Source organism: Chionomys nivalis, chromosome 17 (assembly GCF_950005125.1).
Source record: "Chionomys nivalis chromosome 17, mChiNiv1.1, whole genome shotgun sequence".
Lineage (NCBI taxonomy): Eukaryota > Metazoa > Chordata > Mammalia > Rodentia > Cricetidae > Chionomys > Chionomys nivalis.
The window spans coordinates 56,941,649-56,968,656 of record NC_080102.1 but is presented as its reverse complement, the minus strand read 5'-3'; the positions used below and the strand labels follow the sequence as shown (position 1 = coordinate 56,968,656).

The 27,008-nt window shown below is 46.7% G+C and overlaps 1 protein-coding gene across 1 annotated transcript in view; it reads left to right on the top strand.

Moving 5' to 3' along the window:
• Positions 1-239: 239 nt before the first annotated feature.
• Positions 240-27,008, top strand: part of Lima1 (LIM domain and actin binding 1) — a 112,392-nt gene continuing 85,623 nt past the window's right edge. The window contains exon 1 of the mRNA XM_057792255.1: positions 240-317. The gene's annotated coding sequence lies outside the window, so the exon portion shown is untranslated. The remainder of the gene's footprint in view (positions 318-27,008) is intronic.

Below are 27,008 nucleotides of genomic sequence, written 5' to 3'. Positions count from 1 at the left end.
GACAACAGGGTTGGAGGCAGACACAGGAGCCACGCCTCCCGCAACTTCAAACCGCAGCTAGGGCGACGCTAGCGATCACGAGTCGAAACGCCGCCGGCGGGAGCGAGCACGCAGACCCCACGGCCGCTCGGGAGGCGGGGGGGGGGGGGGGGGCGTACGCGGCGCCGCAGCCGGGGGCGGGGCCGGGGCGGAGCTCTGAGCCGGACCGGGGCGGGGCCGCAGAGCCGTAGGTACCGCAGCCCAGACCCGACAGGTGCGCTGGGTAGAGCGCAGGGACCGTGGCCGTGCAACGCCAGCGCCGACGGCTTTCTGGTCTGGTAAGAGCCTCCTCTCCCCTCATCCCCGGAGCCTGCGTGTGCTCGGAGTCTCGGGCTGCGCTCCGCGTTCTCTCTGCGCCTTCTGAGGCGGGCTGTTGCAGGAGCGGGAACCTCTCCCCTTGGGGTCGGCAATGGAGGAGCCCCCCACCCTCCGCTCGCCCTTTTGGGAAGTGCGCGGGCTTGAGCCTTCGCTGACCCGGCCCATAGTCTCCCACGGGATGGAGGGAAAGTAGCAGTTCATCAAAAGTCAAAACTCCTTCTCGGGGAGATAATCCGGCAACTCTTTCCTTCTTCCATGCAGCCGTTCCCTCTCCAGTTTTTCTCCCTTCCATTCCTCCAGATGAACTCTGATTAAGGCGTAATACCCTTCTGAGAAGTGTTGAGAACATAGGAGACCCTCCTTGCTTTCCTTCTCAAATCGCTCTCATGTACTTGAGCTGGGACCCGTTGCTCACTCACATCCGTACGTGTTAATATTAGGTAACTGTACACCTCTGGCCACACACACTAAAGCTTGAAGTTGTGGTGGCTAGGAGCGAACCATCTGGCACCCGTCCTAGCCTCCTTACTGGCGCTCCCAACAATGAGTTTAGCTGATCCTGGTGAGAGATAACGACCTACTATTGTCTTGCAACTAATTCCATCTTTCAAAAAATCTGCCTAATCCAAATGGTTCTGTTGACTTTACAAGTTAGCCAAAGGCTCTGGGGTTTTTAAGACAAGTGCTCCTTGGAGGAGAGATCATCTTTTGCACCTGAGTGGGTAAGTGGAAAACTTTTTAACTACATAGTTTCTGGTGCATCTACTACTGGTCTTTCGGAGTTCTGTGGATGAAGTGTGATCTTGGACAATCTTCAAGACGCTAGAAAGTTGGAAGAAGAGGGTTTTGTTTTGTTTTGTTTCGTTTTTTTTTTCTTTCAAAAAACGACTCCTCCTCTTTAAAAAGTTCCTGCTTGACCTGGAACTGGCTTTATGGACCAGGCTGGCCGAGATGTGGCTGCCTCTGCATCTCAAATGCTAAGGTTAAAGGCCTGCTGTTCCACCATCCCTGGCCATATAAATATGTGCCGTTTGTGTGGTGTGTGTGTATGAATACCAGCATAGCATGCAGGCCTGTGGAGGTCAGAGGTCGGAGGACAGCTTGTAGGAGCTGGTTCTCCTCACATTGGGGTTGGAGAATCAAACTCGGGTCCTCAGACTTGTGCAGCAAATGTTTTCACCTGTTGAGCTGTCTTGCCAGCCTGGAATAGTTTTTTTTTTCTTTCTTTCTTTCTTTCTTTCTTTCTTTCTTTCTTTCTTTCTTTCTTTCTTTCTTTCTTTCTTTTAGTATTTTACATTTATTTATTGTGTATGTGCCATGGCATTTGTGTTGTGTGTAGGTCAGAGGACAACTGGGGGTCTGCTCTTTCCTTCCACCATGTGGGTTCGGGGGTTAAACTCAAGGTGGCAAGCACCTTTTACACCATGAGCCATCTTGTCGGCCTCTTTTTAAAGGTCTGCACGCACATATATTTGCATTGCTAGAATAACATAATATGGTACTAAATTATGTTAGGAATTTGGGGGGGGAACAAAACCTTTTTTTCAATGAATTTTATGGCAGCTTTTCTGTAGATTCGAAGTTCCAAGGTCCCTACCCTAAAAGAGCCTACAATTAAATGAGTTAGACACACCACAGATACGACTTACCATATTGGTGAAATCTTTTGCCGATATTGTTTTGGTATTTCTCTCTCTGCCCCCAATTCCCAAACCCTGGGAACGTGCATACAAGAGAAGTGTTCCCGACTGTTTTCTGTTTTACCACTCATGTTTCTTGCCTTGTCTTTGGTCAGTCAACTCTACGGCTTTTGAAAATGGGATTGGAGTCTGTTTAATTCTCCGGAAATTCGGTGTATAGCTGGTGGAGCTGTTAGGTGAAGAAGTAGTGTTATCAGGTAGTCCCTGAACCATGGAGTCTCTGGGCTGAGACTGTGTGTTGGCATGGTAGGCAAAGCGGGGCCATTTTGTAAAAATTACCTCATGGTATGACTTTGTTTAACTTGGTACATTCAGGCTTTGTTCCCGACTCTAGTTAAAGGTGGAGCCAAGTTTCAACCTAATAATTCTAGGAAGAGAAAGCTTCAGAAGTGAAAACAATTCTATTAGCAACGGAGACACTCTTCACTGCTTAGGCGCTCTTTAAATGTCTTGAATCTGGGTGTAGCTCGGTGGTTGCGTGAGGTTAGCATGTGTGAGAGCCTGTGTTCCATCCCCAGCACATGCACACACAGAATGTGAAGGAGATCTTGTCTTAGGCCACCTGGGGGAAGAGTAGGAGCCTTTGAGGCTCTTTGGAGTTTGATGATCTGATATCTGAAGTTTACGGCGGGGCTTTGAAAACTCTTCATTTGGGACTGGAGAGATGGCTCCGCAGTTACGAGCACTGGCTGCTCTTCCAGAGGACCCAGGTTCAGTTCCCACTACCCACATGGCAGCTCACAACTGTCCGTAAGTTCCAGGGAGTCTGGTACCTTCACACTGACACACATGCAGGCAAGACACCAATGCACATTAAAATATATATATATTTTTTTTTAGAAAGAAGAAAATGTTTCATTTGACTGCAGGCTTTTTGTTGTTGTTTTGGGTTTTTTGGAGACTATGTCCCATGAAGCTCAGGCTAGCTTCTGATTGCTATGTAGCCTCAGAGGCTAGACTTGACCTCCTGATTTTCCTGCCTCCATCCTCTATGTGTTGGCATTGTAGGTGTGTACCACCTACATACCTTCCCAGATATGACTACAGGCTCTTATTAATTTCCCAACCGTTTAACAGTACCGTAACATACAAAGGATGGCCATGATGTGGTGCCCTCCTATAGGGTCTGTTTGTCAGTGTGTGTGTTAGTTGCTTCATTTGGCGATTTGAGCCGTGGCACTTAATGGGACTATTTCTTTGACCCTGCTGTCTCATCTCCTTTGCTCCCTGATAGAAAGTTTTATAAAAGAATCAGATTTATTTGCATGCATTATGTATTTGAATATCTACAAATGTTTATTAGAATGTATTCAAATATAATTTTAATTTTTCTTTTTTCTTTTCTTTTTTATTTATTTATTTTAGTGTTTTTGAGATAGGATTTCTCTGTGTAGCTTTGGAGCCTATCCTGGAACTAGCTCTGTAGCCCAGGCTGGTCTTGAACTCACAGAGATCTGCCTGCCTCTGCCTCCCGAGTGCTGGGATTAAATGCATGCACCGCCACTGCCTAGATAATTTTAATTTTTCTGAGGGTTTCACCAATCAACTATAATCAGGTATAGTTAACTTTAAAATTCTGTGCCAAAGGTTTATGAAACACGCACACACATAGAATTGTTGAGTGTGGAAGATCACTAGGCATCTTCACTATGAATCACTACTGTACCACAAAGTAGAGAAAAAAAAGTCATTATTTAAGTTGAAAGTGAAATTAGTTTCCTTTTGTTTTAATTTTAAATTACGTGTATTTGTGGTGTGTGTGTGTGGTGTGTATATGGTGTGTGGTGTGTGTGTGCGTGCATGTGCTTGTAGTGTGTGTGTGTGTGGTGTGTGGTGTATGTGTGCATAGTATGTGTGTATGTGTGTGTGGTATGTGTGGTGTGTGTGTACATGTGTGTGGTGTGTGGTATATGTACATGTGTGTGGTGTGTGTACATGCGTGTGGTGTGTGTGGGGTGTGTGTGCACATGTGCTTGTGTGGGCACGTGCGTGCCATGGCATGCCTGGGTTATGAGATGACAGCTTGCGGGAATCCGCTGTCTCTTCCACGGCGCAGGTCCTGAGGATTGAACTCCGGTTATCAGGTGCTCTTCCCTGCCGAGCCATCATCCTGGGCGTCAGTTCCCACGCTTTCCTCATTGGGTATTTCTACCAGAGAGACGACATTCACTTAAATGGAATTTGCTTGTTCTACAGACAGAAAATGCTTAACTTTGTCCCTAAGATAATTTGTGCAAGAAGAGACTAGTTTTTAGAAGGCTGCTGTGTTCTTTAACTGTTTTTTTACAGGAAGATAAAGCACTCCATTGTAGACTGTGCATAGTGACCTCATGATGTGGTTCAGTCCCTTAACACAGACTCTCCAGGTGTTTAGGAACAAATCTGTGGCTTTAAGTAGTTTCCGCTCTATTGTTGGGAAGTCGAGGTTTTTGGTAAACGGCACTTTCGGCAGGATTGTTCTGATGTGTTTATTCTGTGGCTGGATGGAGACTCAAATGTTTTTTAAAGGTTTATTATCATCTTTACCTATGTGTGTGTGGGCAGGGGAGTCTGCTCACAAGTTCAGGTGCTCACAGAGTTATCTTTACCTATGTGTGTGTGGGCAGGGGAGTCTGCTTGCAAGTTCAGGTGCTCACAGAGTTATCTTTACCTATGTGTGTGTGGGCAGGGGGAGTCTGCTCGCAAGTTCAGGTGCTCACAGAGTTATCTTTACCTATGTGTGTGTGGGCAAGGGGAATCTGCTCGCAAGTTCATGTGCTCACAGAGTTATCTTTACCTATGTGTGTGTGGGCAGGGGGAATCTGCTCGCAAGTTCAGGTGCTCACAGAGGCCAGAAGCATCAGATCGCCCTGGATCTGGAATTATAGGTTTCAGGTTGCCTCATGTGGGCGCTGGGAACTGATCTTGGGTCCTCTGGAAGAGCGTAAGTGCTCTTCACCACTGAGCCGGCTCTCCAGCTCCGAGGCTCAGATGATCGCTTGAGTGGAGACTTCTTTTCACTGAAGGAGGTCTGACCCGCATGCTCTCATTAGCCAGCCTGTCAGGTGACCTCTTGTCACTTAAATGTTTTAGGGGCTGCTCTGTTCCTAGCACCCACACTGCGTGTCTCCCAAGCCTCTGAAACTCCAGCTCCAGAGGCCCTGAGGCCTCTTCTAGAGGCGTCTCACAAATGCGTGAGCTCCATAGACACATACACATAGATAAGAGCTAATTAGTGATTTTTCAGTAACTGCACATGTTCACTTATAGGACATTAGTACAATAGCATGAAATTTACATCCTTTTGATTTTCTTATCGAATTCGTTTGTTTCCTGAGACAGTCTCTCACTGTGTAGTCCTTACTAGCCTGGAACTCACTAGGAAGACCAGGTTGTACTTGAACCTGGTAGTCCTCCTGCCTCTGCCTCCCTGTGCTGGGATTAAACAGTGGTCCTCGATCTGTGGGTCATGACCTCTTTGCTGGTTCAATGACCTTCACAGGGGTCACATATCAAATATCATACATATCAGATATTTACATTACAATTCTGGCATTAATAAAATTACAGTTATGAAGTAGCAATGAAAATTTTATGGTTGGGGTTAGCACACCATCAGGAATTGCACTAAAGGGTCACAGCGTTAGGAGGGTTGGGAACCACTGAGTCAGGAGCCTGCCGTACAGTGCAGATTGGCCGGAACCCATGATCGTCCTATCTTTTGCCTGGGATGCAAGACTATCATCATAATTGGAGAGCAAAGACAGGAAGACTGCTAGGAGTTAGAGGCGAGCCTGAGCTATACGGTGAGTGCAGGACCAGCCTGTGCTCCAGGAGAAACCTGTCTGAAAAGAACCAGACTATGAAGAGTACTTAGGCAGAGAAGCTGCTTCCTTCCCTCGCACCCACAAGGCAGTTCACAATGTCTCTAGCTCCAGTCCCAGGGCCTTCCTCATCTCACTCTGCCTGTGTGGGCGCCAGACACACATGTGGTGCACTTACAGGCAAGCAGAACACTTGCACAAATAAAATAAAAATAAAAATTTTAAAATAGAACCGAACAGTAAAGCTGGGCGTGGTGCCCTGTGGCGACAGTGCCCTCCGCAGGGCGGGCAGTGGGCAGAGGGAGCTGCCTGCTTTTTTCTTTCTTTTTTTTTTAGGTTCCTTTTTAAATTGTTTTTATTGTGCTATATATTTTTCTCCACTCTCTTGAGAACTGCTTTCTTAAAGATGTCCTCTAATCTCCATAGTACCCTGTGATCCCTTCCCCACATTGCAGACATACATTTTTAAAAGGTGTGAGTTGTATGTGCTGTATAAGAAAAACATGTACCTCACTTGCAGCATAGTGTGGTCAGGTCAGGTAGTGTGGGATGTGTGTAGTGTGAAACGGATGTTACGTGTATAGTGTGGGACTGGTGTTACGTGTGTAGTGTGGGACTGGTGTTACGTGTGTAGCGTGGGACGGGTGTTACGTGTGTAGCGTGGGACGGGTGTTACGTGTGTAGCGTGGGACGGGTGTTACGTGTGTAGCGTGGGACGGGTGTTACGTGTGTAGCGTGGGACGGGTGTTACGTGTGTAGCGTGGGACGGGTGTTACGTGTGTAGCGTGGGACGGGTGTTACGTGTGTAGTGTGCAGTGTGGGAGGATGTTGCATGTGTAGTATAGGATGGGTGTTACATGTGTAGCGTGGGACAGGTGTTACGTGTGTAGTGTGAGACGGGTGTTACGTGTGTAGTGTGGGACGGGTGTTACATGTGTAGTGTGCAGTGTGAGACGGGTGTTATGTGTGTAGTGTGGGACGGGTGTTACGTGTGTAGTGTGCAGTGTGGGACGGGTGTTACATGTGTAGTGCGGGACAGGTGTTACGTGTGCAGTGCGGGACGGGTGTTACGTGTGCAGTGCGGGACGGGTGTTACGTGTGCAGTGCGGGACGGGTGTTACGTGTGCAGTGCGGGACGGGTGTTACGTGTGCAGTGTGGGTGTTACGTGTGCAGTGTGGGATGGGTGTTACATGTGTAGTGTGCAGTGTGGGACGGGTGTTACATGTGTAAGTGTGCACTGCTTCTCCCAGGGTGAAAATCCCAAGACTCTTGGAAGCACCTCCTTGGGCTTAGCTCCCTGGTTGGTGATAGCTGCCTACAGCCTGTACCTACTCTAGGTTTAGAAAACAGTCAGTTCAGAAAGATTCACTCAGAACACGAAGAAAGAGAACTCATTTGAACTGTTTCTCCAACTGTGTAGGTCAAACTATTGATTATAGTAAGAATCTTCCCCTTGTGAAGGCCCCGTGTTTTCACATGCTCACGTGGATTGTAAGTTTAGAGTAAGCAAAGATAGTTTTGTATTAACAGTACATTGTTGGCGCAGCTTCAGAGCAGCCCCTCCCCACCAGTGGAGCATCTGCATCATCTAAGTCAGGCACCCTGCAGCTCAGTGATGCGATAGTTAAAGTCCATATCCCTGTGGATGACCGTGTCTAAATGGTTATTAGGTGTGATATACATGCATTGTTTATTTGCAGATACATGGGTTATTAAATATTTTTTTAAAAAGAACCAAAAACTAAAACCGGGCATAGTGGTATATGGCTGCAATCCCAGCAACACAGGGTGGAGGGTGGACAGAAATTCAAGGCCATCCTTGGCTACATGTTACACGCAAGTTTGAGGCCAACCTGGGATACATGATACACTTTCACTATAAAAAACAGGCCAGGCAGTTGTGGCACACGCCTTTAATGCCAGCACTTGGGAGGCAGAGGCAGGCGGATCTTTGTGAGTTCAAGACCAGCCTGGTCTACAGAGCTAGTTCCAGGACAGGCTCCAAAGCTACAGAGAAACCCTGTCTCAAAAAGCCAAAAAAAAAAAAAAAAAAGGAAAAAAAAAAAAAAGAAAACCAGAAGCAGCAAATATACAAATATACTTCTGATAGTAAGTGTGGAGTGTTTACATATTTTGTAACATGGCTCATGGTATGGACATTTTATAGTTCCTCACACACACTCTGTTTTGTACACAGAAGGATCGCCAATTTTGTTTCATTTCTTTACTGATAAACTAGTGATATTGAGATGCTTTTGTTTTGTATTTCCATAAACTTTTTCTGTGTGAGGAAACGCTGGGGCTCAGGACTAGGGTCTTGAGCATGCTAGGCAGCTACACCCTGTCCCCATATATCCTTAAAAGTCTGAAAGTTGAACCTGTTTGTCCAGACAAAATAAATATCCTATGATTTTTCTCTAGTGCCCTGCCACTGTCTTCCTTGCTACCACTTAGCAGCAAAAATAATACTACTAACAATTAAAAAAATAAGAATTTTTTTGAGACAGGGCCTCATGTAGCCAGGTTGGCCTTGAACTCCTGATTCTCCTACCCCCACTTCAGGAGTGATGTTTAATGCCCAGTGCCAAGCTAGGCTTTGGTGGTGTGGATTTGTACTCCCAACTCCTCTAGACACTGAGGCAAGAGGATTGCAAGTTCAAAGTCATCCTGAGCCACAAAGTGCATACAAGGCCAGCCTGGGCAGTTGAGAAGAAGTCTCAGGATGATAAGAAAACATAGCTCAGCAGGTAAAAGTGCTTTTTCTATTCAAGCTTGTTTCAGTTAGGGTCACTGTTGCTGTGATGAAGCACCATGACCTAAAGGCAAGCTGGGGAGGAAAGGGTTTATTTGGGTTACACCTCCATATCTAATAACTGTAGAAAGTCAGGACAGGAACTCAAACAGGGTAGGAACCTGGAGGCAGGAGCTGATGCAGGAGCCATGGAGTGGTACTGGCTTGCTCTTCACGGCTTGCTCAGCCTGCTTCTTTCTTTCCATGTATTTATTTATTTATTTATTTTGTTTTTTCAAGACAGGGTTTCTCTGTGTAGCCCTAGATGTCCTGAAACTCACTCTGTAGACCAGGCTGACCTCGAACTCACAGAGATCTGCCTCCCTCTGCCTTCCAAGTGCTGGAATTAAAGATGTGTACCACCATTGCCTGTCTTCAGCCTGCTTGCCTGCACCCACATTACCTCTGACCTCCACACATGTGTCGCGACATGCACTCATCCATCCACACTCATGTGTACACACACACACTAATAATAATAATTTTTTTTGTAGAAACTGAAAGGAAGTCAGGAATGGTGGTGCACAGCACTTGGAAGTTCAAGGCCAACTAGGGCTGTGCAGAGGGTCTGGGAGTCGAGCTCAGTGGTCAGCCCTTGCCTAGCATTTGTGACATGGTAGGTCTCACTCCCAGCACCCACCGCCACTAAGATATTCCTTACCCAGTTTTCAGGAAGGTTGCATGTTTTAAACTGCTTTGCATAAAGACGAATGAGCGTTCTTTCCTGCTGGGGTGTGAGTGCCCAGCGTTTGCATCTTTGGGAACACTGGTTGAACGTTACTCTGAGGTTTTCTGATCTGATAAGCACAGTTGGCTTAATTTGTATTTATTTATTCACTTTCTGTCATTGTTCTAAGAGAGTCACTCACTCTGTAGCCCAGGCTAGCCTTGAATGGAGTGGCCTTGGCTGCTGGGGCCCCAGGCTCTATCACCCTGGCCTGTTTGTGTCCCTCAGTTTCTTATCAGACTGGACATTTGTCACATGCATTTCCATTTGATTTCCAGTGACTTGCCTTTTGGTCAACTTTTATTTTTTAGGTTTTTTTTTTTGTTTTGTTTTGTTTTTAGTTTTTTTTTTTTTGACAGGGTTTCTCTGTGTAACAGCTCTTGTTGTCCTGGAAATTGGCTTTGCAGACCAGATTGACCTCAAACTCACAGAGATTGTCTTGCCTCTGCCTCTACCTCCAGAGTGCTGGGATTAAAGGTGTGAATCACCACCGCCCTGCTTTTATTTGGTCTTCTGTGTGCTTTCATTTATTTGGAATGCTGAGGTCATGGGGAAAAAGATGGACTTTCCAACCAGAGTGAATGAGTGGCTTAAAAAAGTGGCAAGTGGCCAGGGCCGCACTTAGAAGCAGAGGCAGGTGGATCTCGCTGAGTCTGAGACCAGCCTGGTCTTCCAGAACAGCCAGGGCTACATGGAGAAACCCTTCTCAAAAACAGACAAAGAAAGAAGAAAGGAAGGAAAGAAGGAAAGAAGGAAGGAAGGAAGGAAGGAAGGAAGGAAGGAAGGAAGGAAGGAAGGAAGGAAGAGAAAGAGAGCAGGGTTAGAAGCTAAAGTTGTGGTATAATAATTGTCCTGTGGGGCAGAACTGCTGATCCATGAAGTGGCACTACCCGGAGGAAAGATTCTTAGGAAGCCCAGTCTGGTATTGTCACAGCCAGGTAGGTGAGCTTGGACAAGTCACTCATTGACTCAGAGTCTCTGTGGGACAGAAGGGTTGGGCTATTGATCCCGAAGTCCACTCTGTAGAGCTGCTGTTACCAAGCCGTTCTGAAGTTACTTCTGGCCCTGTCGCTACCGGACTTCCTAAGATCAGCGGCAGTAAAGGCCGTTCCCACTGGACTGGCAAGGTTCAATGGAACCCTGAGATAAGCATTGTAGCCCTTTAACTCTCAGGACAATAGAAGTTAAAATAAAAATGGGTGCAGCTCCTTAGGTACTCCCCTAGACCGAACCTCATAAACTAAGTTAGAAGAGGCCTGCTGGCTCAGCGCACAAATCCTGTCATGACTGGTGGCTACAAACCAGGTCTCACCCTCACAAGAGGATTTATCTGCCATGTCAAGTTATTAGACAAGATCTGTTGTTCTTAGTGTTTTCTTTGGGATTTGGAGAAGTTCATTTTTAGAATGCTTACGCTTGAGCTCAGCCTGCTGTTTTTGCCTGAAACACTGTGTCTGACTGAGGAGAGGGGGGTCCTGCGTCCAAGGACAGTCAGGGTCGTAAGAACTTATCTCAAAATTTAAAGAAGAAACTTGAAAAGGATAAGATTCATTTTTATTTCCCTCTTAATTTTAATTTAATTTTTCCCCTTTAATTTTAATTTTAATTTTTGAGAGTTCATTTTGTTTTGTCGTTTGTGTATGTGTGCAAGTGTTCTACAGTGCACAGAGGTCAGAGGACTACTTTCAAAAGTCTGTTCTCTTCTACTTTGGGAGTCAGGAATTCAACTTGCATCGTCAGGCCTGTGTGGCAGTCACTTTCTTCCACTGAGCCGTCTCTCCGGTCTTAGGTTTTTATTTTTTTTATGTGAATATATGTGTGTCTGTGTATGTGCCCTAGGAAGTGTGAGAGGTGTCGGCTACCTGAAGCTAGAGTTCCAGACAGTTGAGAGCTGCCCACCTAGTGTTGTTGGTGCTGGGAACTGAATTCTGGTCCTCTGCAAGAGCAACGTGTGCTCTGACCGCCGAGCCATCTCTCCAGCCCCCAAGTCTGTTTTCCTCAGACAAGATCTTACTGTGTATCCCATTCTCCCCAGTGTGTAGCCCAGCAGTGATCATGGCATTCATCAGTCTCCTAACAGGTTGATTGATTGATGATTGATTTTGCCAACACCATTGAATAATCCTTGGAGCTGGCTTCAGACTTTGGGACCAGCAGAGCTGTCACAACAACAAACGGAAAGGTCAAGAGCTTGGATTTTCAAAGTACGGTTCCCGGCTTACCCGCTCACAAGCTGCCTGGGCGTGGGGGAAGGTAGACTGCCCAGTGGCACCTGGACCTCTCTGGGGACCGAGCTGGGAGTGTGAAACTTAACCGCGCCTGAGGAGTCGCGTACACGCTTCAGGGAGCCAGTACCCAAGGAATGCTCTAACTTTCAGTGCGCGTCCTTCAAGATGCCCCCACATATTTTTCCAGGCTTATCTCTCGACACTACCCTCCCTCCTGGCACCGCGGCAGAAGTGATTCACTGTTTCCTGGACCCGCCCGGTTCCCTTCCTGCCTCTGAGCCTTTGCTCAGGCAGTTCCCACAGCCTCCAAGTAACCCCCACCCCACTCCTGATGAACCCCTGTTTCTTAAGAACCCAAATTAGATGTGGCCTCTTAAAATACGGAAAAAGCATATTCTAGTATTGAGTTTTGAAATCAGTGGCTCCCTCTTCAGCCTTCATTTATTGCATTTTTATTTCATTTCTTGCCTCTACACTTGCTGGATTATTGCTTCCTTGTAAGATTACAAGCACTATACGCAGGAGTCTCTATCACTGTGTCTATAATGCATATAGCAATCAAATCCTCATAGTATATGAAATATATCTGATCTTGCGTCCACAGTGTTATATAGCAATTAAAGTTCTTTACGGCTGCCTGTGAGTCCGTGTTTGATCCGGCTGACACTCATCTCACACTTATCTCCACTCACTCCCCAGCAGTTTCACTTCTGCCCCAGGGCCTTTGCGTTTGTTCTTTCCTTTGCCTGGAACATTCTCATCATCTCTTCCCCTGGCTGCCTCTATCCTCCCCCTCATTCTGCATTCCGTCCAAACGTCATTCATTGGGAGACTTTCCCTAGCCACTCCGAAGCCACTGCCCCCTTGCCGTCTCTACCCTGGTTCCTCTTGTGCTTTCCTGCACCAATCACATCCTTTATTTGTTCCAGTTCCCCAACAGAACGGACATTTCACGAGAAGGGAGACCTTGCCTATCTATCGATCGTTGTTAACTTTTAGCCTCAGACCCTGCCCAGTGATTGTGAGAGCTCGGTAGATGTTTGCTGAGTGAGCAATGGAGAAAGACTTCTCGTTCCCACAGAGTCTTGTTTGGGGCTGCAGCCCCAGAAGCTGTGCTGTTATCTCCCCAGTGGACAGCAGTCTGAGCAGCTCCGTGTGGGTTCACATCAGGTAGCAATCTCTGAGGGCTTCTGTAGGACAAAGGCCTGGGCATGGAGGCAGCTGGGGTTCGGTTCCCTCGGGGTGCAGATTTCCAGGGTGATCCCAGGACCCAGCCCCTACTTTGCTGCCACTCAGGAGTCTGCAGAGTGAGCACTGCATGAGAACGTGGTTCTCCCGGCTCTCGTTACCCTTTCATTCCCCCCTTTGTTTATTTTGTTTTTTGAGACAGGGTTTCTCTGTGTAGCCCTGACTGTCCTGGAACTCCCTCTGAAGACACTACTGGCCTCAAACTTGGAGATCTGCCCGCCTTTGCCTCCTGAATGCTGGGATTGAAGGTATACAGCACTACCACCTGGCTCTCCCATTACCTTTTAAAACCTGGCATCCAACTGGTAAACACCTCAGTAACCAGCAGACCTCTTCTGTCCAGACCCCTCCATGAATGGTGAAATTATGTTCCTTCTGCTTACTCTATGTCTTGAAATGAGACTGATTAGAAATACTTTTCAAAGGCTGGGCAGTGGTGGCGTACACCTTTAATCCCCAGCACTTGTGTCGCAGAGGCAGGCGGATTTCTGAGTTCGAGGCCAGCCTGGTCCAAAGAGTGAGTTCTGGGACAGCCAGAGATACACAAAGATACTGTCTTGAAAAAAATAAAATTAAATAAAAACAGAGACACAAGTTGACTTTTCCATGTCAACTGAAAGACATGCCTATCTGCATTAAGAGACAAACATTAAAATTCAATTAAAACATTGACATTAGAGTATTAGAGTGAGGGCTCAGAGGTTGAGAGCACTGACCATTCTTCCTGAGGTCCTAAATTCAATTCCCAGCAACCACATGGTGGCTCACAACCAACTAAAATAATAGGATCTGGTGCCCTTTTCTGGACAGCAGGGATACATGCAGGTAGGTGTATATACACTGTATACATAACTAATAAATCTTTAAAAAGAAAACCATTGATGTTGATGCTAAATGTAGCTCAGTCCTGTGCCTCCAGGATTTGAGAGATATAGTCAAAAGAGGATCAGGAGTTTAATCCCAGCACTCGGAAGACAGAGGATTAGAGGTGTACACCACCACCACCACCGGCTTCCATTCTTATCCTAATCAGCCACAATCTTCCATTTTCATCTTAAATTTGAAATTATTGATATCATCTATTTCTCTTACTATGTGTTAAAAAAAAAAAACAAAAAAACAAAAAAAACAAGCCCTGTTGTGTCCTTTGGACTCTTGGGGGCCAACCACCCAACTTCCAAAAAATCAGACACGGAAGCTTATTCTTAGTTATGAATGATCTGCCTTAGCTAGTCTTGTTTCTCTTCAGCTTTTCTAATTTAAATTATCCTGACTACTTTTTCCTTTTCTTCTATACATGTTACTTTCACTCCTACTCCCTTGCTGGCTGGGTGGCTGGCCCCTGAGGGCCTCCTCCTCCTCTTCCTCAATTCTTCTATCTATTCTCTCTGCCTGCCAGCCCCGCCTACCCTTGCTCCTGCCTTGTTATTGGCCGTTCAGCTTTATTAGACCCTCAGGTGTTTTAGACAGGCGAAGAATCACAGCTTCACAGAGTTGAACAAATGCAGCATAAACAAAAGCAACTCACCTTAAAATAATATTCCCCCAAGTAAACCCCCACTAAACCATCCACTGAGCGTTGTTTGCCCTGACGTTGAGTTAATTATCAAGAGAACTGGAGAGGCAGGGAGGAGCCAGAAGAATAGCAAACAAACTAGGTTATTTGGGATAGAGGTGGAGGCAAGCTCATTTAGAGCTGGCAATCGTTCAATTTAAAGAGAGGACAGATTAGGAAGGCTCTTGGGTGATCTTCTATGGCATACAAGTTTTAGGCCAAAGTAAGTTTTTAAAGGCTGTAAATAGCTGCAGAAAATATGTGGAGATGACCACAGTTACGGGGTTTCCTTTTTAAAACATTTTTACATTAAATTATCTCGCATGTATATGTGTGTGGACACATGTGGAGTCAGGGAACAACTTTTGGAGTGAATTCTCTCCTCCCACGTGGGTTCCAGGGCTTGAACTCAGGTCGTCAGGCTTGGAGGCAAGCGCCCTTAGCTGCTGAGCCGTCTGGCCCAGCCTGCCTCAGGATTCTGAAGTGCAAGAGAACTCTATCACTAAGCTACATGCCGACCCCGACCCTCTCTTTTATTGACGATTTAACAGAGATAAGTCGACCCTGTAGGACCCATATACCAAGGCACTTTTCTGTTGTATTTGTGCTGGCGGCCATCTTGTTTCCAGCCTCACCTCCTGGAGTTAATTTGACTTCAGCTCTCCGAGCCTCACGTTCTTCCTATGCATATTACTCAGCAACTTAAATCCACTTCAACAATATTATTTCTGCATGTGTTACTATAAGAATTGCTTACATTTATATGTGGAATTAAATTAAAACTTCACATGCCTGTAATCCCAAGAAAGGATGAAGATCACAAGTTAAGACACTTCTGGGCTATGCAGTGAACACAGGTACAGCCAGGGTACAAGGTGAAGCTGCGCCTAGTAAGGGGGCTGGAGAGATGGCTCAGCGGTTAAGAGCTCTGGCTGCCCTTCCAGAGGACCCAGGTTCGATTCCCAGCACCCACATGGCAGCTCACAACTCAAGTTCCAGATCTTGACATCCTCACACCAATGCACATAAAATAAAGTTAAATAATTAAAAAAAAAAAAGAAAACAAAACAAAACAGAAAACTCTGGCCAAGCACGTCGGTATGAGCCTGAATCTCACCACTCAGGAGGCAGAGGTTGGAGAATTAGAACTTTGACATCCATGCTGAACCAGGGTACATAATGAGTTCCAGGACAGTCAGGGCTCTATAGCAATTACCTGCCCTTGAAAAAATGCTCAGTAAGCCGGGCGGTGATAGCGCACATCTTTAATCCCAGCACTCGGGAGGCAGAGGCAGGCGGATCTCTGTGAGTTCGAGGCCAGCCTGGTCTACAAGAGCTAGTTCCAGGACAGGCTCCAAAACCACAGAGAAACCCTGTCTCGAAAAACCGAAAAGAAAAAAAAATGCTCAGTAGATATTAGGTATCTTGGAGTTTCTGTTTAGATTTTTTGTTGTTTTGAGACAAGCTCTCAAGTAGCCTAGGCTGGCCTCAAACTCACTATGTAGCCGAGGATAGCTAGATGACCTAAACTTCTGTTTATTTATTTTGTGTGGGGGGGCACACATTCGCAAGGCCACAGCATGTGTGTGGAGCTCAGAGGACGGCTTTGTGAAGTCAGCTCCCCCCCCCCGCCCCCACCACCCTCAGATGGATTCTGTGTGAAGTCAGTTATCCCCCACACACACCTTCAGATGGATTCTGTGTGAAGTCAGTTCTCCCTACCACCACCCTCAGATGGATTCTGTGTGAAGTCAGTTCTCTCCCCCCCAACCCTCAGATGGGTTCTGTGTGAACTCAGTTCCCTCCCCTCACCCTCAGATGGATTCCGGGAATTGCGAGGCTTGCATCACCAGGCCACAAGCACCTCAGCATTGCCCACTCAGCCATCTCAAAGGCTTCTGGCATTTCTGATCCTTCGGTGCTGGGATTGCAGGTGTGTGCCTCCGTGTTGGTTGTATGCAGTGCTAGTGTTGGAAACTGGTCTTTGCATGAGATGACATGTAAGCACTTGGTCATCTCAGCTACACCCTCAGCCCCCAGGTGGTTTGTACTGCCATGCAGCTGCCATTTTTATTTTATTTTACTTTAAAAGATTTATTTACTTTTTATGTATACAGTGTGCTGCCTGCATGTATCCCTGCAGGCCAGAAGAGGGCACCAGATCTCATTACAGATGGTTGTGAGCCACCATGTGGTTGCTGGGAATTTAACTCAGGACCTCTGGAAGAGCAGCCAGTGCTCTTAACCTCTGAGCCATCTCTCTAGTCCCACTGCCATTTTTATTAAACACTTAGTTTGCCGGGCGGTGGTGGCGCACGCCTTTAATCCCAGCACTTGGGAGGCAGAGGCAGGCAGATCTCTGTGAGTTCGAGACCAGCCTGGTCTACAAGAGCTAGTTCTGGGACAGGCTCCAAAACCACAGAGAAACCCTGTCTCGAAAAAACCAAAAAAAAAAAAAAAAACAAAAAACACTTAGTTTATCAATGAGTAAAATCTTTAGGAGACTAAGCTTAAGGAATTTTCTTAATGGCGCCCAGAAGTAGACACTCATCAGCCAGAACTGACAGAAGCTCTGAACAGCAGTGTAGACCAGGCCGGGGCCTTTATCATTTCTTGAGAGCTTTGAAGAAGGTTCTCAGAATACTGTGACACCAGGGGTGTGGTCTCAGCATGTCATTAGCCCTTACGAGTTAGACTCGGTCAGGCTGTTTTCATCCTGGGTTCTGACTTTTCCGTTGCTTTAGCCAAGGTCTCACTCCAGAGCCCAGGTGGCTAAAACTTCCAACAATCCTCTTGCCTCAGCCCCTTGAGTACTGGGGTGACGTGTGGGAATTATGAGGTCTGCCATGTTCTACTACTCTAATTTAAGTATTTATTTATTGGGAAAAGGCAACTTGTGGGGGTCGGTTCCTCCGCTTCACCATATGAATCCCAGGGAATTGAACACAGGTCATCAGGCTTAGCAGGAAGTAGTATTACTGCTAAAACATCTCCAGGGCCCTCGTTCTAAAACTCTGTGACACGGAGAAAATTGCTGCACTTCTCTGAACCTGTTTCTTCCTCTATGGGATGAGAATACTTCTTCATCATGTCATAAGCACTGCGTGAATGAGATCAGATAGAATAATGACCCAATATGTGTTAAGCAAGTGGCATCTGGCTAGCATTCGGTAACTCATCCTCAGCTTACAAAGCTACATGGCCCAGCAGAGACACCGTCTTCCTAGGTAGATGACCAGAACCTCCTGCCTTTCTCCCTGCTCTGGCTAATAACTTTGGAAGCAAGCCAAGACTACATCCCAGATCTCTTTTGCACTGGAGTCCTGGAGAACCCATTTCAGAATCCTGTTTGGGCTTCCTGTGTGAGACTGCGTTAGCCCAGCACCCTTGCACATTTGTAATCCCCGTTCGTGGGAGGCTGACTGAGGAGAATCAGGAGTGGCAGTTATGGTGGCACACGCCCTTAACCCCAGCACTCAGGAGGCAGAGGCAGGTGGATCTCTGAATTTGAGGTCAGCCTGGTCTACAGAGCAAGTTCTAGGACAGCCAGGGCTACACAGAGAAACCCTGTCTCAAAAAAACAAAACAAAATAAAACAAGAGTTTAAGGCTAGCCTAGATCTCATAGCCTGTCTCAAAGAGAGATGCAGCCTCAGTCTGATCCTGATATTCAAACGATATTTGGATGGCCCCTGCCTGAGTGGGAAGTGCTAGCCTGCCTGGAAGTGGAGCACCTGGAGCACAGCCCCAAACAGTGACCTCTTAAGGCTGGGAGGACACATAGCACCAGTCAGACTTTTCACTGGCCTGGGCACAAGAGGGATATTGATGAGCAGTAAGATGTGGGTATTCTACAAACAGAGACGTCTTCAGAGACAAGGTTCTCGTCTGTACAGTCAAGCACCATGTCTGCTCGCAGAGAATATTAATGAGGCCTGGATGAGAATCAGACACTGGGAAAGGACAGCTGCCGGGAGAGGCAGTTCAATTGTACAAGGAGCTACATGTGATATTCAGACAGGCCTCGTGCAGTTTAAAAGCGTAATTAAGTTGTAGAGATAATAAACAATTTATAAATGGCATTTTAAAAATAAATGCCAGTGAGATGGCTCAGCTGGTAAGAGCACGTGTTCTACAAGCTGGATGATCTGAATTTGATCATCAGGATTCGTGAGGGAAGGAGAAAAACCCATCCCCAAAAGTTGGCCTCCAGACGTGTGCCATAGCATAGGCACGCCCATCAGACACACACACACACACACACACACGGGGTGGGGGGGAGCCTCCAGATGTGTGCCACAGCATAGGCATGCCCATCAAACACACACAGAGAGGGGGAGAGAATTTTAAAATAAAGCAAATGACCAGGTGGTGGTGGTGCACACCTTTAATTCCAGCACCTGGGAGGCAGGTGCTGTGAGTTCAAGGCCAACCTAGTTTGCTGAGTGAGTTCCAGGGCTTGCTCCTCTATAGCTACTGAGAAACCCTGTCTTGGAAAAAAACAAAACAAACAACAACAACAACAAAAAAAAAACTTTTAAATTGAGAGCCACAGCACTCAGGAGGCAGAGAGAGGCAGGCAACTTTGAGGCCAGCTTGGCCTACATAGTTCCAGACCAGCCAAATGAGACCCTGTCTCAAAAAAACATCAAAAAAACAAAACAAACCCTTTATGTTGAGCTTGGCAAGGTGGTGAAGTAGGCAAGGTGGTGAAGTACGTCTGTAATCTAACACTCAGGAGGCAAAGGCCAGCGTGGGCCACAGAGTTAAGACCCTCGTCTTGTTCCTTCCCAGCACTCATGGCTCAGTCAGCAAAGTGCCTGCTGCGTAAATGTGGTGACCCGAGTATAACCAACAGCTGGCTGTGGTGGCTTTCATGTAGCATCCAGTGCTCAAGGGAGACACAGATCTCCAGAGTCCAGCCAGTCCAGCCAATCAGTGAGCTCTAGTCTGTAAGAGACCTCGTCTCGCAATGTAAGACGAGCTGCCGGCGAGCTGCCGGGAAGGAGGCCCAGTGTGGACCTCACGCTTTTACACAAATCCACACGCAAACACGCACAAAAAGTACGACTTTTAATTGCATAAGAAACGTATGAAGGTTGATATTTTTATGGACTTAGTCTTTTTGCAATTCTGTGTTACATTTACCACTTCAGGAGGTGGTTCCTGTTTAATTTGACTTCTTGTTGTTTTTTAGTAATACTGGGAATTGAACATTGGGCCTTTCGAATGCCAGGCTGTCTCTCTCCCCAGAAAGCAACATCCCTGGTCCATCCATAATTTGGCTTCTGATGCCGTAGGATGCAGCACATAATAAGGATGGAGCACATAATTTCAGTCCCAGCACTCAGGAGGTGGGGGCGGGAGGACCAGAATAGAAGGTTATCTTTGGCTACCCAGCATGAAGCCAGCCTCGGCTACATGAGACCCCGTCTCAAAATATATATATGAAAGGGGGAAATGTAACACTAATGGATTTTATTTCTTTATTTAAAATATTTACTTATTGAATTGTATGTGTGTGTGGTATGTGTGCATGTGTGAGTTTATGTGTATTGTATACATGCAGGGCCCAGTGTGGGTGCTGGGACTCGAACTTAGGTTCCCTGAACAGCAGGAGAGAGTTCTCAACCATTGAGCTGTCTCTCTGGCCCCCAGATGTTTTAGACAGCGTTTTGCTATATAACCTATACTGATCTAAACTAGTAATCCTCCTGCCTTGTCTTCCGAGTGTTAGGCTTACTGACATGTGCCACTGTACCCAGATTATGAGTAATGATAATAGTAACAATAAAAGCTATTGTTATTACTGTTTTGTTGTTTTTGAGACGGGGTCTCACTATGTAGCCTTAGCTGGCCTGGAACTTACAGCAATCCTGCCTCAGCTTTCTAAGTGTTGAGATTACAGGTTATGGCCTACTATTCATACAACTTTTTAAATAAAGATTTACTTTGAATTGTGTGTATGCAAGTGTGCATGTGCAGGTGTGTGCATGTGTGCTCGAATGTGTGTCAGTGTCAGCGGAGGCAGAAGAGCGTGTTGGATACCCTGAAGCAAGAGTTACAGATGGTTGTGATTCAACCTGTGGTGCTGGGTCGTGAACCTGGGTCCTCTAGATCAGTCAGTGCTCTAACCTCTGAGCTACCTCCCTGGTCTGGTCCCTGTTATGAATTTTTTTTTTTTTTTTTGCTTTTCCGAGACAGGGTTTCTCTGTGGCTTTGGAGCCTGTCCTGGAACTAGCTCTTGTAGACCAGGCTGGTCTCAAACTCACAGAGATCCGCCTGCCTCTGCCTCCCAAGTGCTGGGATTAAAGGTGTGCGCCACCACCGCCCGGCCATGAATTTTTTTTTAACTAGAGCCTTATGACAGCCACAGGTCTTATATAGAAATTAAGCTACTGTTTATAGTATGTGACTTAGACAGTGGTATAAAGAGATGTCAGGAGACCTCAAGCTGTGTGCTATTCCCTTTTCCACATTTCTCTCCTTGTATGTTTAGCCACTCTGGGCAGGTTATCATCTCCACTTTACATAACGGGAAGGTTGCCATGAGCCTGGTAAAGTCTGGAGTCAGAGTGGGAACCAGCTGGTGTTTCCGTCATATGGTCTGCCTCCAGGAAACCGTGGAGAGGGTGGTGATGCGTGCCCTGAGGAGAGGGCACCGCAGTCAACTGATTACCTGGCAACTTTCAAGCAATAAATTTATTTTATTTAATTTTGGTGCTGGGCTTTAACCCAGGGCTTGGTGATGATCATCATGGGTTTATTACCTCCCAGAGTTCCTTAAGACATGATTTAGGCAGGTAGCTCATCTGAGTGCCCACTCAGTAGTTTTTCATGTGCTCAGAGCTGTGTAGCCACCACATGACCAGCTTTCCATTGTCACCTCCCGGGAATCCCATCCATAAGCCGTCAGTCCTGTTTCATCTTTCCTGGTGAGGAGAGTGCTGGTTCATTTCCAGCTCCAGAGACTTAGCTATTTGGACCTTTCCTATTAATGGAATCATACGCCATGTGTTTTGTGTAAAGGGTTTTCCAGAGTCCATCCATGCTATAGCATATATCAGGGCTTCAGCCCCTTTCATGACCGTATGCTATTTCATTGTGTGGATATACCGCATTCTGTTTCTAGTGGTTACTAGGTGCACAAGTGGATTATGTCCACTTTTTGATTATTGTGAATAACGTTGCTATGAACTGTCCTGTATGTGTATGTAAGTTTTTAATTTGATTGGCCAGTTGATTGGTTGATTGATTTAGACAGGGTCTCACTGTGTAGCCCAGGCTAGCCTGTAGCTCACGATGCTGCTATCTCAGCCTCTTAAGTGATGGAATTGCAAGTGTGCACCATCACAACCAGTTTTATCTTTGTTTTATGTTTGTTTGTTTTGGGTTTTGGATTTTTGTTGTTGTTGTTTTTGAGATAGCAGAAAAAATAGTTTATTGTACACAAGTTACTCTTGACCACAAGTGAGAACAGGACAGAGCAAAGGACCAGCTGGACTGATTTGTCGTAACAAAGCCAGTCAGGTCTCTCAAGTGGGCTCTGCGAGCAGAGGTTCCAGGTCCTGACAATAGCACACAGTCCAACAGCTTGTACAGCGTCCCGGCCTTCAGCGTCCCTTGCTTCTGTTCCTTCGGCCTGCGTGGGTGGACAGGCTAGTTTACTTGGGCCTCTGCTCATCTTCTCTTGCACTTCAGCCTGTGCGTTCGCTTCTTCCTCCGCTTCACTCTCGTGGTGCAGGAGTTTCAAGGGAGATGGCGCTAAGGCCACCCGCTTTTGTTTTAACTGACATAATTTTGCATGTTTGCCAGGTATGGGTGACATGGTAATTTGACATATGTTTACACTCTCTTGAATGTTTCTATACGTGTGTACATGGATTCTCGTGTGTTTGTATGTGCACACACATGAGGAAGCGTCGCCGACTCAGTTCTGTATTTAATCCTCTGAGGACCTGGTGCTCTTTTCCAAAGCGGCTGTCCCACTGCCCTTCCCACCCACAGGGCACAGCGTTCCGGTTGCTTGCCTGCGCACCAGCACTTCCTACCCAGTTCTCACGCACATGGCCAGCTCAGCAAGCGTTTGTAAGAATGTTTACCTGTGGCATGATTGAACGCTGTAGCACTTCCTTCTGTTCCTTCTTGTTCGAGCGAACTGATGGGCTGAGGCTGTACCTCGACGAGCCAGCTCCTCACTGAACACAGAGCACACTGGATGCGCTGGGTTCAGTATTCAGTTCTGCAGAAACGAAAACAAGGGCAAAGCATGCCGGTTGTGACTCCTAAAGTTGATTTTGAAACTTGCTAATTGTACCCTGGAGTTAGAAAGACACTAGGGTGTTGTGAGTCTCTTCATCTTACACAAGAGGGAGGGCAGGGCTCAGACAGGTGTCTTTAGACTATTGTAAGTCTCTTCATCTTACACAAGAGGGAGGGCAGGGCTCAGACAGGTGTCTTTCTGGGGTCACTCGGCTAATTAGTGGCAGAGGCAAGATTAGAGTCCACGCCTGCTGTCTTCCTGATTTAACTTTTAAATTGTAATCTCGAGTCTGTTCCAGCTATAGTGCAGGTTATTCCGACTTTCGGACACACCATAGGGCATGCCCCCGAGTCCTTCCTGAGAGCGGCTTGTGCTTCTGTTTTGTGAATCTTTGTGATCTCTGGCACCATGGGCTCATATGGGTTTGGCTCACACATATGAAAATGCATTTGAGAACTTGAGAACTGGGCCAGGAGAACACTGGTTTGAGGATAACAGCAGTCATGCTCATGACTGTGATCAGTTCTTGTGAGCACAGAGTTTGAAGGGCGTTCTTAGACAAATGTGAGTGGCCAGACAGCACATGGCATCTCGGTAGGAGCCCTCACTGGGCTCTGTCACTGTGACTCGCCCATGAAACACATCATCCCCAGTTGGACCTGGCAGTGTGCCAGATGGTCACAGACCGAATCGCCAAGTTGCTTTTTGGTTTAATCTTGCAGTGCTGGGGATTGAGCACAGGGCCTTCATTGGGTAGTACTAGGCAATGCTCACACCCCTGGACTATAGCCCCAGCCCCTAAGGTTTGGTTGTTAACCCTTTCAGAACTGCCCAGGTGGCAGGAAGGTGTCTGCCCTTTCACTTTTCCTCTCCTGTGTTTTTCTTTCCCTTGCGATTCCTTCCTCCCCCAAGTACTGGGGACTGAACCCCAGGCCTGACAAGGCCGGATTACGTGCTCTGATGCTGAACCACTCACCTTTAAAAAATGAATATTTGACTGGGCGATGGTGGCGCACACCTTTAATCCCAGCACTCGGGAGGCAGAGGCAACAGGGGGATCTCTGTGAGTGTAAGACCAGCCCAGTATACAGAGTGAGCTCCAGGACAGCTAGGGATACACAGAGAAACCCTGTCTCAGATAAAACAAACAAGCAAAATAAGTATTTTGTCCACTCATTTTGCTTTTGTTGTTGTTTTGTTTTGTTTTTGTTTGTTTTCGTGTTGTTTTTTTGAGGTGGTGTCTTACTGTGTAGCGCTGGATGACCTGAACTCACTCTGTAGACCAGGCTGGCTGTCAGACTCACGGAGACCCACTGCCTCTGCATCCTGGGTGCTGAGAATAAAGGTGTACACGGCTGTGTAATGTATGACCTTAATTTTTTTTTATTTTATTACTTGTTTGAATGATATCCATGTGGGTGTGTATATCCAGTGTCGTTTGCATGGAGGTCAGAGGGCGACTTTCAGCAGTTAGTTCTCTCCTTCTACCATGGGTTCTGGGATCCAGCTCAGGTCCTCAGACTTACCTGACAAGGTCTTTCACCCACTGAGCCATCTTGCTGACCCTAGTTTGCTTTCTTTTTCTATTAAAAAGCTTTTTTTTGAAATGTGTTTATATATATATATGTTAAAGTATTCTGTGAGTATGGGTGTCTGTGTGCCACATTTGTACAGTGCCCTCAGAAGCTGGAAAAGGATGTACGGTCCCCTGGGACTAGAGTGTGAACTGCCACGTGGGTGCTGGGGATGGAATCAGGGTCCTGTAAAACCATAATTCCAGCCTCAAATTTTTATTATTTTTGTAAATATTATATATATATATATATATAGTCTGTGTGTATGCCTACAGGCCAGAAGAGGGCATTACAGATGGTTGTGAGCCACCAACCGGTTGCTGGGAATTGAACTTAGGACCTTTGGAGGAGCAGGCAATGCTCTTAACCTCTGAGCCATCTCTCCAGCCCTTTATTATTTTTTAAATCATGTATGTGCATGCGTTTGTGTGTAAGTACTGCACACTGACTATAGGTGCTGGAGTGGCAGACAGTTTGTAAGCTGCCTGACACAGGAACTGGCAGCAGAACTCAGGTCCTCCATAAGGGTAGTGCATCCTCTAACCACTGGGCCGTCTCTCCAGCCCCTTTGGTTTCTTTTAAGATAGGCTCTCGTGCAGCTCATGCCAGCCTTGCCGTCAGCCCATGCCAGCCTTGCCGTGCAGCCCATGCCCGCCTTGCCGTGCAGCCCATGCCCGCCTTCCCGTGCAGCCCAGGCTGGTCTTGAGGTCCTAGCCCCCCTGTCTCATGTCCAGAATGCCTGAGCTACAGGTGTGTCAGCACACCTGGGTACCTTTGTGTGTCTTTCTGAAGAGTCATTTTAAATTTAAATGACAAACCAGATGAGATGAAACTAAACCTGGTCTTATCGTCAGTATCCATTCATTTACACAGTGACTTTGTGCCGTCTAGGCAAGGAAGTCGTAGATGTCTCTAGGTATATACGTCATATTGGACAAACTCGGTGTGTCTGAACTTAAGGCTACTTCTTGTTTTAATGGATTGCGCCATGTCCCAAGCTGGCTTCAAACTCCTGATCTGCCTCCTGAGAGCTGGAGTCACCGGGATGTTTCACACGATGTGGCTCTCCAATTGCTTTGTTTTGTTTGTGATCAGGAGCTGGAGCTCCTTCCTCAGCCTCCCAAGTGCCACCTCGCTGGCTCAGGTTCCTGTTAAAGGACAGATTGCTGGATGACAATAGGAAATTCAGAGTGGACAAGGCCGCCGGAGTGTTGCCCGATTCGTCATTCTGTGGCCCCTCCCCCATTCTTCCTGGAGTCGTATCCCTCTCCAGCGCGTTAATTCTGAGCCTTTAATGGCGCTAGAATCACCACACGGTTCCGTTTAAAGGTCTTCCTGGCTTCTCCTCTAACTTGATGAACCGTGGGAAAAGACCTGAGAAGTCAATATTTTAAACAAGCTTCCTAGGTAATTTTTGTGTATTCTTAAGTTTATGACCTGCTAGATTAAAATTTCTTTTCTCTTTTATTTCTCATCTTAATTCCTTTTGGCTTCTCGGGTTTCACCCTGGCTTTGTTAGCTGTTGAGCCTTAGTTATTCATTAGTGTTTGTAAGAAAACACCTGAGTTCTGTCAACAGCGCTGCCTGGAACACTACACTCTGAGTTCAGGCTACACTTCTTTGCTGTTGTATTCAGTGGTTACTCATAGTTTTCTATGATTTATTTTGCAAGAAACAAACAGCATGTTTCATTGTTGCTTTTCCCTGAAAGCACTAGTCAGTAAAAAGAGCTGACTTCAACAAATGACTTCAGAACCTGGGACCCTTTTCTTCACTAACAAATGCCCTGTCCTGGGACCTCTAATTCTAGCACTTGGGAGGAGACAGGAAGTCAGGAGTTCATTTAGCCTCAGCTACATAGCAAGTTCGAGGTCAGCCTAAACTATCTGAGACTCTGTCTCAAGAAAACCAAGCCAGAGACTGGAGAGCTGGCTCAGTGGTCAATAGCTCTGTGTGTTCCAGAGGACCTGGATTTGGTCCTGTCCAGTTCTCCCCCACCTCCTACACAGCTCTCACTACGGTCTGGAGCTCCAGTCTTTGGAATCCGATGCCCTCTTCTGGCCTCCTCAGGCGTTGCACACATATGGTACACATGCATGCATGCAGGCAACATACTTATAACACAAAAATAAATCTTTTTTAAAAATGTAATTTAAACAAAACAACAACAAACTGTACGGTGTGATCAGTGTTGGGGACTGGTCTTGTTCTCTGACAGCTGAAGAGCCTCCTTGGGCTGGGGAAGGAGACCAGTGGGGAGAGCATTACAGTGTGCCTGAGCCCTGGATTATATCGCTAGTACTGCAAGGAACCTTCTAGCCTAGACTTGAGGTGTGGGGAAGGAATCGAGAAAAGTGTCCTCGAAGCTAGGACAGGAACTAAGGCATTTCCCTGTGAAGAATGGCATTGTCATAGGGAAACAGCGTTCTCAGAAATCCTGTGGTCAAGGTGTGAGCTGGGGGCCTGGAGAGATGACTCCGTGCTTAAGAGCACTGGCTGCTCTTCCAGAGGACCCGGGTTCAAGGGTTCAATTCCCAGCACCCACATGGCAGGCAGCTCATGGCTGTCTATAACTCCAGTTCCAGGGAACCTGACACTCTCACACAGACAAACATACAGGCAAAACACCAATGCACATTAAATAAATGAATCTTAAGAAAGGAAGGAAGGAAGGAAGGAAGGAAGGAAGGAAGGAAGGAAGGAAGGAAGGAAGGAAGGTGTGCCTGAAGCTTCATGCTGCTCTGAACCCAGCACATGGGAGG